Below are 14,604 nucleotides of genomic sequence, written 5' to 3'. Positions count from 1 at the left end.
GTTTCAGAATTTTACTGCTTCATCATCCTTAAAATGGGTACAACAGTGTGAACTGACTTCATGGGATTTTTTTAGAGTTAAAATAATGTAAGTATACAACTTTGCTATTGTTATTGTGATCATATAAATTGACTAGCTCAGTACTGATATGTATTTGAATAATGACAGCTATTAGCATTACTATTTTTTAAAATTACTGATGAAGTAGGCAGATGATTGAATCAATAATTTCACTGATTAATCGTATAACCAAGGATACACAAAATGCCAAATTCTTGGTTTATGGAAACTCCCTAATGTATTTTTATTCTAAATAAATATTATTAAAAGTACAAATTACTACATTAAGCCTGGATTTCTTTTTCTTTTATCCTTCAAATCTTTGCTCATTCCAGGCAAACATTCTACTACAGAGATATATACCAAACCCTTTCTATTTTTATTTTGAGACAAATTTTCTCTAAATTTCCCAGTCTGGGCTCAAATTTGCTATTCTTTTGCCTCAGTCTTGAGTACTTTAGATTGTAGGTACATATCACCACACTTGGATGTGCCTAACTTTTAGATTGGGAGCTTTACACATGTAAAATATCACTAAGTTCCAAGCTTTGCTAAGATATAAGTCAGGTGCTTTCCCACAAAGGAAAAGACAGTCAAGAAATTAAGCCAGAATCTTGTGTATTTACATTAATGTTTGCAAGAACAAAAGAAAGCTCAGTTTATTCACAACTAGTAAAAGTAATCTAGGGTACAGAAAGAAGACACAGCCATCTCATATTCTTGGCTAGATCCACTTTTTTATAGTCCACAGTTGAATGTCAAAAATTAATATTTCTCATTTCTATTTTGTCTTTTGTTGGTTTTTCTTGCTTCTTTGTTCTTCTCCTCTCCACCCCTTTCCTTTCTATCCTTTCCCTCTTCCTATTTCTTCTCTTTTTCTCTCCCTTTCTCTCTCCTTCCCTTTCTTCTTTTTTTACTGTGCCTTTTGTACTTCTTGGCTTTTAACATGGAAAAAACTGCCAAAATATCATGAGATAGGTGGCTCTCAGGGGTACTTCTCATCAAGCAGGAAGTGCCAGAGATCTTGTAAAATGTCCAGTACAAATTTTATTTTGCAGGCTCCAGAGGTTTGCATCTGGATACACATCTGTATTTTCTGGGTGCGGGGCCAAACTGAAACATTCAGTTTATTCTTTGCTAATAAACATGTCAGCAGTTTCTTTACTCTCACATCTGTTGTGAAAAATGTTATCTTTCCTGAAGTGTATTTATTTTGCCTTTAATACTAGCTTTCATGGATTTCAAAATAAAGAAATGCTTTTATTTAACAAATTTAATATCATATGCTAGAACATACCTCACAAGAATGAGATAAAGTAAAACACACACCATATTTGTGGGTCTTAAAACAGGAAATCAATATAACCAATGTTGGCAATTCTTGGGAAGACTATGCCAACTGAAACAACTTGCCTCTTCCTCAAGCTCATCTCAAAATCTATATATGATACTATATGCAATATGGGAATTCAACAAAAATTTTTAAAATCTATTATCAGTTATTTTATTACTATGGCTGTCTTCAGTCAGGCTGATAGCTTCCTTTCTGAAGGAAACAATCTCTAAGCACTTGTCTCTCATTTCATATTCTCCAGAATAATGTTCGATCCCATTTCATGATGGTGTTATCAGAATTTCAAAGACATTTTGTCCTTTATGATGCTTTTAAAATAGATTTAGATATGGTAGTTCATGTCTGTAATTTCAGCATTTGGAAAGGTGAAGCAGGAGGATTTCTGGGTTATACAGCAAGTTCAAGTCCAGCCTGAGCTCCATAGTACAATCCTATCTCAAAAAATGAAATTAAATAAAAACTGTATATTATCCTATAAGTGGCAAAAACTATCAGTATTTCTTTCCTTTCAACTTTTTAAATTTATTTCAAAATATTTATGTTTAGGATCCACCAAGTCCTCATTAGTGCTTATATCCTCTTATTGGATTGGGTGCTGAGCTAAATAGTAATTTTGTACCCTTTATAATTGGAAAGTAAGTTCTTGGGATAGCTATAAAGAACCACCAACATATAGAGGATATCACTGAAGAACACACATTTCCTAGGGAAGTTTCAATACTAGGAATAAAGTTAGCACAAGAAATCAGCAAACATTGTCATACAAAATAAATCAAATAAAAATTGACAAGACCCAGAAGCAAAATGCAACCCCAGATGCCCAGCCCACCTGGGACAAGTCTGGAACACAATGAGATAGATTAAATATATCTATGAAATCTATTGGAAGTTACACAATGAAACTTTTTGAAGTGATACAACAGAGGTTAAAAAAAAATCAAGAGGCTATAGAGAAAATCTCTCAGGTACAAAATGAAATGATGCTTAAAATCAAAGATATTAGAGAACACACAGATAAAAGAATAGGTGAGATTTAAAAATGATGAAATGATGAAAATAACAAATGTCCAATATAGGAAAGAAATGGAATCTTTGAAACAGATCCTGACAGAAATCCAAGAGGTTATAACATCTATTGAAAGTATATGCAACAGATTGATTGTAGGAGAGGGTAGAATATCAGATCTTGAAGGTAGAATTGCAACTACTGATCATAGAAAGAAAGATATCTTAAAAATAGCTAGAGAGGAGCTGTGGGAAGATGGCAGAACAGTAAGCAGCAGAGTAAACAGCCTCTCTTGATAGAAACAGTCCAGATGCTGGAATAGAGCATCATGGGAAAGACAAGAAGGAAGGAAATGTGTCCCCTCAAACCAAGAAGAACCTAATGTGAGAACTGAAGCCCAGAGCTAGAACTACCGTGCTGTTGAAAAGCTGTTGAAATCTGGGGAGGCAGGTCACACTGAAGGTGGTGGCTGGCAAGCTCAAAGCCCTTTACAAAGAGACATGGTGGCAGACCAGAGAGCTGCACTGGCAGGTGGTGAGTGTGGGGGACTCAACCCTCCCGAGGGAGCGGGTGATTGGCTGGGGGCCATTTAGGAGTCAGGCAGAATAAGCCTGGAGCCAGAATTGCAGCCGGCTTCATTCAGTCACTCCTAGCTCAGAGCAGACTGGTGGAAATTGCTTGGACTGAGTCCTGCCCCTGTACATAGTCCAACAGCCACCACTGAGGTTTCTCTAAAACTATCACCAACCAGCTCCACCCCTGTGTGTACTACACATGGTGAGGGCTCCCTGGTGTTAACCAGTTAGAGAAGTGGACAGAATCTTGCCCGACCCCTGCTTGCACTCCAGCAGTCACTGGTGAGCCACAGCAGTGTGGGAAAAGCAGCAAACAGCCTTACATCAGTGCATTCAATGGTCACCATCAGATATTCCTACCCAGCAAGGTCTAGCAAAAGCAAACAGTTTCACGTCAGAGAAATTGTAGCCAACACAGGAAATAGAGGGGACCCCACTATCCACTTGTCTGGAAGAAACCAGGAACATGACAAAAGAAAGAAGCAAAGGCAGTTTCTGGCCCTCCAACCCAAGCAGTATTGGTCAAGGAAATGTAAACACAGAAGAGATTGGGAGTCACACACCTGAAGTTTCTGAAGCAATGCAACTGAAATAAAGAAACAACTTCAAGATGCTATATAAAAGAAATTAGAAAAGAAATACTATCTCAGGTAAAAGAAGAAATGAGAAACATAATAAAGGAATTACTAAGCACCTCTAAAGAAGACACAGATGGAAGAATAGAGGAACATAGGAACATAAGGGAAACCTTCAATGAATAATATAAAAAAGATTTAGAATCCCTGAAACATATTCAAAGAGATTACCAGGAAATTAAAAACTCCATACGAAGCTGGCAAAACTGCTTGAAAGAAACTAAAGATAGACTATCAAATCTTGAAAACAGGTTTGCAGCTTATGATCATGAAAAGAAAGGTCTCTTAAAAATAAGTAACAATACAATGGTTACAAATGACACAAAGAAGTACAATTTAAGAATAAAAAACATCAGTGAAAAAGCCTGAGGAAACACAAATGAAATATAAAGACTACTAACAGAAATCATTAAACAAAACTTCCCAAGCATAAAGAAGGAAATGATATTCAGATAAGTGAGGCATACAGAACTCCAGTCAGCTATAACCAAAATAGATATACACTCAGACATATAATAATCAAGATCCCAGAAATTCAACAAAAGAACAAAATTTTAAAAACTGTCAAAGAAAAGAAAAGAAGCAGATCACCTATAAAGGAAAACCCATAAGAATCATAACAGACTTCTCAACACAAATCATCAAATAAAGAGGAACTTGGCATAAAGTATTCCAAGTCCTGAAAGAAAATAATCTCCAGCTCAGATTGATGTATCTTGAAAAACTATCTTTCAAAATTAATGGAGAAGAAATATATTTCCATGACAGAGAACAACTGAGAGAATTCATGACCACCAAACCAATCCTACAAAAAATACTGAAGGAGAATCTAAAAAGAGAGAGGGAAAAAAAAAAAAGATCATGGTTCCAGGAACAGCAGCAGAGGGGGTTCACTGAATGGGACAGACATTGGAATGAAAGGAAAAAGTAGACAACCAATGGCAGAAAAATAGCATGACAGAGATGATACAGAGATGGTTGGCCATAATCTCTAACATAGATGGCCTCAATTCACCAATAAAAGCAAACAAAGTTAGAGTGGGTCAGGAGACAGAGTCCCTCAATATGCTTTAAGAAATAAATTTAACCCAAAAGGGGGTTTATAGGTTGAAAATCAAAAGTGAGAAAACAATGCTCTATGTGACAGGGAACCAGAAAAAAATGGGGGTAGCTTGCCCATCAGCTGCAAAAAGGTTAGAAGGCCATGACACTTTTATACAATGGAAAACTACTCAGCTATAAAGAAAGATAACCTTGAGGCTCTTGTAGGTAAAGGGATACAACTTGAGATCATGCTGGGGGGTAAAAAGGTTCAGAGTCACTTAAGTGAATAGCAGGTTGCCTCCTTAACAAAAACTAAAGGAGTTAATGGGATACAAAATGTACAACACGTCCTGTGAAAGCGAAAGGGGAGGAATTGTTTGAAAAGGGAAGGCAGTGGTCATTGTTAATCTATTATCATGATTTGAAACCCATATTGTTTTCATTGTTCTGTTTAGTTTGGTTTTATTCTGTTTCAGTTTGTCTACTTGTATTAGATTTGATGTATGGACAGCTATTCCAAAGATTGCAGGATATTTGATTTCCTGTTAGATTGATTTGAAGCCCTGTATTGTTTTGTTCTGACTAATTTTATTCTATTCTGTTTTGATAGTATCAAGTCTGATGGTATAGGCAAGTACTTGGAGGACAATAATATGCATTATAATATCCATTGTGGTTTTACTATTACCTTCTTTTGAAGCCTATAATGTCTCCATTGATGTGTTTTTATTGTTTTTGTTCTTTACTGTTTTGGATTCTTTTTTTTTTAAATTGGTACCAGGGATCAAACTCATGACCATTTTCTTGCAAGGCAGGTGCGTATGCCCTTAAGCTAAATCCCCATCTGTACCGTTTTGTTAAATTTTATTATGCCTGATGATATTGGTAATTCTTTTGAATATAACAAGAGGCATTATGGTAGCCATTATTGATCTCCTTGTATTTTGTTTTTAAGTCATGTACCATGTTCATCCTTTTGTTTTGATTGACTTCATTTTGTTTTGTCTCATTTGGTTTTATTCTCTTCAAGACAAAAAATATAGCTGGGGACCTGCAAAAATCAGTCCCACAGCTACAAGATGAAGCAAAGAAGAATAACATAAAGTCAATCAATGGAAAACTCAATATAGCACAAAAGACATAAAAAAAATTCTGCACAGAAATAGTGGCAGAAAATTTCCCAAGCAAATTTTCCAAGATAAAGAATTTAACACAAAAACAAATGAAGCGTATAAAACTCCAAACAGCCATGACCAAAATAAAACTACATCAAGGCATGTAATAATCAAAGACTCCAGAAATTCAGCAAAAGAACAGAATATTGAAAGCTATTAGAGAAAAGAAACAGATCACCAATAAAGCCCATCAGAATCATGACAGATTTCTCAACACAAACCCACAAGTCAAGAAGAATTTGGAGTGAAGTATTTTAAGTCCTTAAAGGAAACAATTTCCAACACACATTGACATATCCTGCCAAACTATCTTTCAAAATTAATGTTGAAATAAAACGCTTCCATGACAAAGCATAACTGAAGAAATTCATGACCAATGAAGCATCCCTACAGAGTGTACTGAAAGATATTTTAGACAGAGTTAAAAATGACTACAATTTCAAGAGCAACAGAAAGAAACCACCAAGCAAGACAAGCAGTTAAACAGAGAAAAAATAGAGAAACAACAACAAGAAAATATCATGACAAAGGTTAGCCAATACATACCAAGTAAGTGCATCAATGTAAGTGGCCTCAATTCACCAATCCAAAGAAACAGACTGGCAGGATTGATCAAAAACCAGGATCCAATAATATGTTGTATATATCAGAAACACATGTTATTCAAATAGAAATTCATAGACTAAAAAATCAAAGCATGGGAAATAATCTTCATGCCACAGGAACCCAGAAAAAAGCAGCATTGGCTATTTTGTTCACAGACAATGTGAACTTCAAACTAATAATGATCAAAAGAGATAAATTCACTACATACTAGGAGAAAACTTCAAGAAGAAGAGATAAAAATCATAAAATGTATGCACCAGATATGGATGTGCCTAACTATATAAGATAATTACTAGTAGACAGGAAAAATCAAATTAGCAATAATAAAATCATAATAGAATAACTTAATACCCCATTATCACAAAGAAATAGATTCACTAGACAAAAAAGTCAGCAGAAAAGTATCAGAACTGAACCAAATATGTAAACAAAAGAACTTAGTAAATGTTTTCAGAGTATTATACCCAACATCATCAGAATACATATTCATTTCATTTGCACAGGGGATGTTCCATAAAATAGACTCTATACTGGCTTTCAGGACTTGCTTAACTGGACACAAAGGAACTGAAGTAATACCATGCATATTATCTGTCCATAGTGCAATGAAATTGGAAATTAATGTCAAAATAAATTGCAAAAAATTCATAAACACGTAGAAATTAAATGAAACCCTCTTGAACAATCAATGTGGCACAGATCAAATTAGAGAAAAAAAACAATATCAACAACTAAATGAGAAAGCAGATACAATGGGATTCAACAAAAGCAGTCCTAAGAGGGAAATTTATAGTGGTGAATGCTCACATCAGGAAAACAAAACCAACACAAACAAACAACCTAATATTACACCTCAAGATTCTAGAAAAACAAGAGAAACATGAGCCCAAAGCCCATAAAAGGAAGGAAATTATAGACATCAGAGTAGAAATTAATACAGTGGAGACTAAAAAAGCAATACAAAGAATTAATGCACTGACAAGGTGGTTCTTGAAAGAATAAATAAAATTGATAAACCCTTTGCCAACCTCTTCATAAAAGGTAAAGAAAAGATTCAAATTCACATATGGAAGATTGGAAAGGGTGAAATCAGCAGATCTTCAAAACCTACTTTGAAAATTTTTAATCTCAAAGTATTCAAAATAGAAGAAATATTATGAAATAGTATGAATTGCCAAACCTGAATCAAGAAGATACGAAAACTGTAAATAACCCAATATTTGCTATGAAATTAAAAATGTAATGAAAAACTTACCAACAAAGAAAATCCCAGGTTCTGATGGATTCATGGCTGAATTCAACAAGAAATTAGAGAGTATTTAATGATCGTACTCCTAAAACTTTAATGAAATTTAAAAGGAAGGAATTTTCCCTAATTCATTGCTAGAGGCTAGTATTATAGTCACACCAAAACCAGAGAAAGATCTAACCAAAAAAGAGAACTAGAGGCCTATTTCCTTAATGAACATAGATGCAAAAACCCTCAATAAAATACTGTCAAATAGAATGTAGTAAGTCATCAAAACATTATGCATCATGAGGGACTTATCATCAAGAGGGACTTTCCCCAGGAATGCAAGGATGGTTCAAATAAATGCAAATCAATATAAGCAATACACCATATCAACAGAGTCAAAGGCAAAAATCACATGATCATCTCAACAGATGCAGAAAAAAACTTTGACAAAGTCCAACACTCAAATATGATAAAAAAATCCCTATGAAAAATTGGAATAGATGGTCTTTACCACAATGTGATAGAAGATATCTATGACAAAACAACAATCAACATCATACTAAATGGATAAAAACTGAAAACTATCACTCTAAAGACAGGAGCAAGACAAGGATGTCTAGTATTACCACTCCTATTCAATATAGCTCTGGAAACATTAGCTAGAGCAATTTTACAGACAGAGAAATTAAAGGAAAATAAGAAGTGAAATTATTGTTGTTCACAGATAACATGGTACTCTACATCACAGACCCCAAACAATACACCAAAAGACTCTAGATTTAATAACCAAACTCAGTAGCATAGCTGGATACAAGGCCAACAGCAAAAACAATAGCATTCCTGTACACAAATAACAAACTCATAGAGAGAGAAATTAGGGAAACCGCACCCTTCACTGTAGTATCCAGAACAATGAATTACTTAGGAATCAATCTAATGCAAGAAGGAAAATATCTACACATTAAAAATTAGAGTGCTCCGGAAAATATTGAAAAGGACATCAGAAAATGGAAAGATATCCTTGCTCAAAGATAGGATGAACCAACAGAGTAAAAAGGCCGTATTTCCAAAATCATTGCAGATTTAATGCATTTCCAATAATCCAAGTACCACTAGTGTACCTCATAGTTACAGAGAAAATATTCCTAAAATTAATTTGGAGCCACAAAAGACCTAGAACAGCAAAAGCAATTCTGGGTCACAAAGGCAAGGCAGAAAACATCACAATCGCTCACTTGAAATTATACTACAAAGTTACTGTGTTAAAATCAGTATGATAGTGACAAACAAAATCAACCTCAGGATCAGTGAAACAGATTAAAGATGTAGATACAACTACAAACACACACACCTACTAAATCTTTGTCAAAGTGGCCAAACATGTTCACTGGAAGAAAGATATCCTAATAACTTGTGCTGAAAAAATTGGCTCTCTACATGGCAAAAACTAAAACCAGACCCATGTATATCATCATACAGTAGACTAACATCAAAATGAATCAAAAATCTAAATATTAAAACAGAAATACTAAATCTACTGGAAGAGAGAGTTGGTGGAATTCATGAAGACATAGATAGAGGCAGAGAGCTCATGAACAGAATTCAAGCTGCACAAGAAATACTTCAAAGAATCAACAACTGGGACCTCATATTATTCAAAAGCTTTTGCACATCAAAAGAAATTATTAACAGAGTGGAAAAAAAATCTACAAAGTAAGAAAAAATTTTAGTCAATTGTCCCCCAGACAAAGGGACTTCTATCTAGAATTTATAAAGAACTGAAAAGAATCAGATCCCCCAAATTCAAACAGCCAATCCAAAAACAGGAGTCTGAGAGACTACATACTTCCCAGATGAAGAAATACATATAGTATACAAATGTAGGAAAAATGCTTAACATCATTGGTCATTCAAGATATGCAAATTAAAACACTGAAATTCATCTCACCACAGAAAAAATGGCTGTCATCAAGAAATCAACAAATAACAAATGCTGGTGAGGCTGTGGGGAAAAAGGAATGCTTCAGTGCTGGTAGGAGTGAGAATTGGTGCAACCACTCTGGAAATCAATGTGGACATTCCTCAAATAATAGAATTGGAGGTTCCATTTGACCCACATATTCCCCTTCTTGATATTTTCCCAGAAAATATAAAGCATCATACCACAGCAATATATGTGCACCTATATTTATAGTAGCACAATTTGTAATAGCTAAATTTGGAAACAACACAAATGCCCACTAACTGAGGGGTAAATAAAATTCGGCATTTTTTATGCAATGGAGTATACTCAGCTATAAAGAAGAATAAACGATATTTTTATTTTAAAGAGAAGAAAACCAAACAAAATGAAACAGAATAAAGTCAATCAAAACAATAACAGAAATACAAGACTTCAAAAGATAATAGGAAATCAGCTATGGCTACCATAATGCCTCTTGTTATCTTTAAAATAACTGCTCAAACTATCAGATATGATAAAATCAAACAAAACAGAAAAGAATAAAACTGATTAAAGACAACAATAAAAGTGATACAGGACTTCAAAACAAGATTATAGGAAATCATCAATGACTGCCATAACATATCCTGTTATCTTGAAAACAGCTGTCCATGCAATGAGACATAATAAAATCAAACTGCACAAAACAGAATGAAAGCAAACCAAACAGCAATGAAAACAACACTGGAGTTCAAAACGAGGTAACAGGAAATTAACCATGGCTACCATCTTCCCTTTTTAGAAGTTTCCTCCCCTGTCACTTTATCTATTGTACATTTTGGAGTTTTCAAATTTATTTATATTTTGGTACCAGGGATCAAACTCATGACTTCACACTTGCCAGGCATCACTTGTATCACTGAACTAAATCCCCAGGCCACTACTGTACATTTTGGATCCCACTAACTCCTTCGTTTTTGAACTACAGAGACAATACAATGTTCACCCATGTGAAAGTGAATGATTTCACCCATGAGCATGATCTCAATTTGCATACATTTACTACAAGAGTCTTGAGGTTATCCTTCTTTATAGCTGTGTAGTCTTCCACTGTATAAAAAATACCACATCTTTCTTATCCATTCTGTGGTTGATGAGCAAACTGCCCCTGATTTTTTTCTGGGCCCCCATCACATGGAGCACTGTCTTCTTTCTTCTTACCTTCAGTCCATGAATTTTCTTTTGAGTCAAATATGTTTCTTATATGCAGCATACTGATGGATCCTGTCTCCCAAATCCACTCTGCCTGTGTTTTTTATTGGTGAATTGAGGCCAGCTACATTAATGATAATGTCTGACCTGAAATGGCTCATATCTGCCCCCCACATTTTCCTCCTCCATTCAGTTGCCTACCCTGCTTGATGATCCCCTTTTACTTGTGTTTCTGGAACCAGGGTCATCTTTATCCCTCTCTAGAATACCCTTCAGCACTCTTTGTAGGGTTAGTTTGGTGGTCATAAATTTATTTGTTCTTTATCACTGAAGTATCTTATTTCTCCATCAAGTTTGAAAGACAGTTTTTCAGGGTACATTAATCTGGGTTGGAAGTTGTTTTCTTTCAGAACTTGAAACATTTTACTCCAAGCTCTTTTTGACTTGAGGGTTTATGCTGAGAAGTCTGCCACTATTCTGACGGATATTCCTTTATACAGGATGTTTTGTTTTCTCTAACAACCTTTAATTCTGTTTTTGTGCTAAATTTCTGAGACCTTCAGCTTGGGGAAAGCCAGACCCAACCCTCTATCTGTGAGTAAGCACCATTAGCAGACTGCAGAAGGAGAGAACCAGGCCCCATGGGAGGAGATCCCCATCCAGAAACCAGAGCCATGCACAGGCCACTGCCGCCTTGGGAAGAGCCAAACCCAAGCTTCTCTCTGTGAGTTAGTGCCATTTGCAGACTACTGGCTTGTTTTGATGTTCTTTATTTCATTCAATGTTTTGTTTTTATTGTTTCTATTCTATTCTCTTCTGTTCAATGTTTAATATGCTCAAAAGTGGTATCTGCAGCTATTTTGAAGACAAAGACATTGTAGTAACTACTGTTGGTTTCATAAGCTTTGGAAGTCCTGTATCACTTATTCTGGTTTATTTTGATTGATTTGATTCTGTTTTATTTTCCTTGATTTTATCTTCTTTAGAATAAAAAAATTTCTAATATCTTGATTTTTATATGTCTGAGTATAGATTTATTTTGGTTATGGCTAGTTGGAGTTCAATATGCCTCACTTATCTGTATGTCAAGTCCTTTCCTCATGCTCAGGAAAATTTTCTGCTGTTAATTCTCTAAGCTTATTATTTCATTTGTGTTGACCCCTGCTTCTTCACTAATACCTATCATTCTTAAATTATTTTTCTTTGTGTCATCTTGAAGTCATTGAATTGTTATTTCTTGGTTCTTTATTATTTTTAAGAGATCTTTCCTTTTATGATCACTAGCCTCCATCCTGTCTTCAAGGTCTGAAAGTCTATCTTCCATTTCTTTCAAGTGGCTTTGCCAGCTTTCAATAAAATTTTAATTTCCTGGATTTCTCCTTGAATCTTTTTCATACATTATAATTCTTTCCTATATTGTTCATTCAAGGTTTCTATCACTTTCCTATGCTTCTCTTTTTTTTTTACCTATGTCTTCTTAAGATATGCTAGCAATTCTTTCACTATGTATGTCATTTCTTCTCTTACTTGAGATATTATTTCTGATCTTACTTATTTTGTAGCTTCATGAAATTGCTTCTTTACTTCAATTGCTATCCTTTCAGAAATTTCAGGTGTTTGAATTCCAAATTCTTCTGTGTCTGTACCTCCTAGACTTGTTCTGTGTGGATTAAAGGTCTGAGACTGTCTTTTACTCTTTTGTCTTGATGTTTTCCTGGGTTCCTCTAAATGAGCAGATTGTGGGGTTCCAAGTGCTTCCTGCATTTGTTGCTTGGTATACAAGTATGGCTCAGGCACCTGATTTTCTCCTCCCCCTGGGTTCTGGGGAAGCAGTGGGTAGTGGGTTGTGGGTTGGGGTTCTCCAGACATGCATGACAACACCAACACTCCCCTGATCTCTGCAAACATGCGGGGGCTTGGCTGGTCATTTCTTTCACCCCACACTGGATACTGGCCCCTGATGGTTGCTGACAGGCTTTGTGGGGATGTGCTGGCTATTTCCAAGACTGTTATAAGTAAATGGATACAACTTGAGACCATACCTATAGGTGAAATAAATAAGTCTCACATGTGTAAACAACATATTATCTCCCTAATGTAAGAAGCTGAAAGAGTAAATTATGTACAAAACATACAATAGATGTTGTGAAATGGGAATAAACTGTTCAAAAAGAAAGAGAAACTGTGAGGAGGAAAGGAGAAAAGAAGAAAGGGAAATGGAAAAGTAAATATACAGTATGCACACACACATACACAAGACAGTTAAAGAAGCTAGACTAATTTCTATTAGTTAATTGAAAAGAAAATTTTGTGCATATGTCACTTTTTCAATTTTTGGTGCCTATATTTTGTAATCTGAGTAACTACTTGGAGTAACTACTTTAAAGAAAACAATAAGCAGTATACTAACCATTGTTATTCTCCTACTGTCTTATTTTGAAATTTTGTATCATTGTTTTTATGTTATTCTCCTTAAAGTTTTTAAAAAGCTGCATTTATGCATATATTCAAAAGTTATAAGAATGAAGTCAATTGACATATATACTTACATAATCTTTTCTCTCAACTGTAGTAAGTATAGAGAGCAATTGTCAAGAATTTATGACATATTACTAGAAAAAAAATGCAATGTGTAGGAGAAGTTGTCAGGGTAATATGCATTGGGACTTAAATAAAAACATGTAAATCAGAGATCAAAGGCAGAAAGAGAATGTTAACATTACTTAGGCATCTTGAGGAGTAATGCTGATTGAAAACCAAACAGGTATTGGATATGGAGCTAAGACATAAAAATCCAAAAGGAGAGGTGGTTTTGGCTAGAGGTTGGGTAAATCCACCAAAGAGAAGAAGAAAGGTGATGCAAACAAAGTCTAATTCCAGGAAAACAAGTTTGGAGCTCTTTCCTGTGGGAAAACTCTATCAGAATTCTTCTGCCCTTTCAGAATTGACCATAAATATTCCTATTCTCAAAAGATCAAATTTTACATTTATGTGGATCCAGGGTGTATAAAACATGTCTTCAAGATGGTCTTTTATAGATACGAAGTAAATGAACTAAAGAGTGACACAGAGCTTCCCTCTCCAGAAGCAGTACAAATCATACTGTCAGGGTTTAAAGGCCATCAGAAGAAAACTTGTTAGCTAACCACAGCGGAAAAAGATTAAAGCTCAGTAAAAACATCTACATTCAGTGCTTGTTTTGCAGCTACTGTACAAGTAGATGTGAACCCACTTGACATAGAATGGACATGTGATCTCAGGAAAGTCACAGCATTTCTAAGTATTAGCTAGAAGACAGAGAGGTGAGGTTTTGCTTTCTTCAATGTATTATGGTCCTGATATATGGTCCATATGTTTAATGGTTCCAAACCAGTCGTGGTTTCCCTATTCAGACTGAGAAGGTAAATAATTAAAAGAGAAAAATGTCTTCAAGGAATTTTACTTTCCCCTATTTTCCATCTCTCAATGTGAATTAGAGGGATTTCATATCCTAAGAGAGCCATGTGCCAGCAATATGAAGGCCTATCTGTCTCTCCACCACTGTTAGTTAGAGGATGCTCTCTTCCTAATACATTATCTGTGGGATGCCTCACCCCTGGCTGGCTGGACCGCCATCTAGAAAATGCCTTTCAAGGTTAAAAGTAGGCAAGGCCTCTTTGGTTTCAGGAAGGAATGCTTAAAGGTAAGTGAGGATCTTTTTTTTCTTTTACCACAAAGATTTTTGCTGTTATAGCCTTCAAAAATGAAACAATTTTTAT

The sequence above is a fragment of the Cavia porcellus genome, unplaced genomic scaffold, assembly GCF_034190915.1.
Source record: "Cavia porcellus strain 051 isolate PalLab524CR breed Dunkin Hartley unplaced genomic scaffold, mCavPor4.1 scaffold_7, whole genome shotgun sequence".
Lineage (NCBI taxonomy): Eukaryota > Metazoa > Chordata > Mammalia > Rodentia > Caviidae > Cavia > Cavia porcellus.
Note: the sequence above shows the minus strand (reverse complement) of the source record.